The following is a 2,508-nucleotide window of genomic DNA, read 5'->3' as shown; positions in this document are numbered from 1 at the left end:
CTACTAGTACGATGATAAAAGGCCGAGAAAATTAACCACAGTATGTGAAGGGTTATGTGTTATGATTCAGAAGCTTTAATTTTTTCAAAAATTTCTTAATGTGTTTATCTTCCTCTTGTTGGAGTTATTCTTTTTTTTTTTTTTTTTTTTAAAGATTTTTTTTTTTTATTTATTTGACAGAGAGAGATCACAAGTAGACAGAGAGGCAGGCAGAGAGAGAGAGAGAGGGAAGCAGGCTCGCCGCTGAGCAGAGAGCCCGATGTGGGACTCGATCCCAGGACCCTGAGATCACGACCCGAGCCGAAGGCAGCGGCTCAACCCACTGAGCCACCCAGGCGCCCCTGGAGTTATTCTTACTGTTGCTCACTTTGTCCTCTCTTTGGCCAGTGGTGGTTTTTTTTTGTTTTGTTTTGTTTTGTTTTTTTTAAGAAATTCTATGGCCCCCATCTCTCCCTACAAGCCACACCGGGGGCTGATCCCAGGAGCTGTCTCACGCAGGCAGTTTCTCCCCACACCTTCCCTCAGGCATCAGCCCTTCCAGCCAGTGGGATGAGGCCTGCCATCAGCCATCCATCCATCCATCCAACCATCCGGCTGGCATTGAGGAGGTTTTGCGTGGTGACTGCTGGCAGACCCCAAATGCCCCTCCTGTCCTGGTGGGCCCTCAGGCCTTTCCAGCTAACTTGAATCCTAGGTGTTTCCCATCCCACGGTGCCCTGGTCAGGCCTGGCCAGTGGTTCCTGTTGGCTGCTTGGTTCCCAGGTCTTTGGCATGACTGCAGCATTCTTTGATCACTAACTCGATAGCTGGTATAAGGTATTTCTAGCCTCCTTTGTACATTCCTTGCCCCATATCTAGAATCAGCCTTTTCTCCAAGAATCTGTGGTTCCATTTAGTAGGAAATATTACCTCAAAACTTCAGTCCAGGAGTGAATCAGTTGCTCACTGACTGGTAGTTATTTGCAGGCCTATTCAGCAGAAAGAGGAAAATTTGTTTTGTTTAAGATGTATTGTGAGTCCATGCAGGTACTTGCACTGCAAACTCAGACCACAAGGATTTGACTTTCCCCCTGTTGTACCTAGGTATTTCGTTCTCCCATGCAGAGGATCCCAGTTGTAGAGATTCTAGTAATAACAAATTAGATTATGACTCATTTACTTTAATACATGGTACGTACCCAACAGTCTCGGGATACTAACACGACCACTGATAATGTGACTAATGACGGGGAAAGATTTTTATTTACTTTTAATGTAGGCTCCACATCCGGCATGGAACCTCACCTGGACCTTGAACTCACATCAACACCTGAGTGGAGATCAAGGGTCAGATGCTTAACCAACTGAGCCACCCAGGTACCCCAGAGATTTTTTTCCTTAGGGTTTATACCACTAGGGATGCATAAGTTACTGCTTTAAGAGTTACTTTTTGTGTGGTTATGCCACCCACTGGATACTAATTTAGATTCATTAGCTTTATCCTCAAGTTTTTAAATTTACTTTTGTTTTATAATTGTGTAATATATTTACCTAGTTCCAAAGTCAAATTTACCAAACTAGATATAGTCAAAATGACTTAATTTTTGTCCCTTGTTGTGTTCCTTTCTTTTCTCTCTAGTTAACTGTTTAAAAATGTTTGTAATTTATTGTTCTGCTTTAAACACAGAAGCAAATACACATAAAATAGTATATATTTTACCACACACCCACCCACTCACTCTCTCCATTTTGCTTTTTAATCTGGAGCTCTTTATGGATTTGATATTTAACCAATCCTCTTCTGATAGAAATTTGAGTTGTTCCTGGTCTTTTTGCTGTTACAAATAATGTTGTAAGGGATAACAGCCTTGTGCATGTTTACATTTAAAAAACATTTTTTGCCAGTTTGTTTTTGGGAGCGAGCACTAGATGAGGGATTGCTAGTCAAAAGAATTAGTAATTTTACCGGTATTGTCAAATTCCCAACCACTTGATTGTGAGTGTTTTTCCAACAACAGTATGTCAAACTTTTGGATTTTTGCCAGTTTAATATATGAGAAATAGTTATCTCATTGTTGGTTTTATCTTTGTGTTTCACTTAACATGAATGAGGTGAGCATGTTTTCATATCGTTAGCCATATCTTTCCCTGTTCATTGATTATCTCACAGGATCAACTTCCTATAGAGCCCTTGGTCTTTTAAATTTTCTTTTAGTTATTATTTTTTAAAAGATTTTATTTATTTATTTTAAAGATTTTGTTTATTTATTATTTATTTGTTTAAAGATTTTATTTATTTGGGTGACTGTCAGTTCAGAGAGACCACAAGGGGGCAGAGAGACAGGCAGAGAGAGAGGGGGAAGCAGGCTCCCAGCTAAGCAGAGAGCCCGATGCGGGGCTCGATCCCAGGATGCTGGGATCATGACCTGGGCCGAAGACAGAGGCTTTAACTCATTGAGCCACCCAGGCACCCTAGTTCTTATTGTTTTTAAGATTTTATTTATTTGTCAGAGACCACAAGCAGGAGGA

This window comes from Meles meles, chromosome 10 (assembly GCF_922984935.1).
Source record: "Meles meles chromosome 10, mMelMel3.1 paternal haplotype, whole genome shotgun sequence".
NCBI lineage: Eukaryota > Metazoa > Chordata > Mammalia > Carnivora > Mustelidae > Meles > Meles meles.
Note: the sequence above shows the minus strand (reverse complement) of the source record.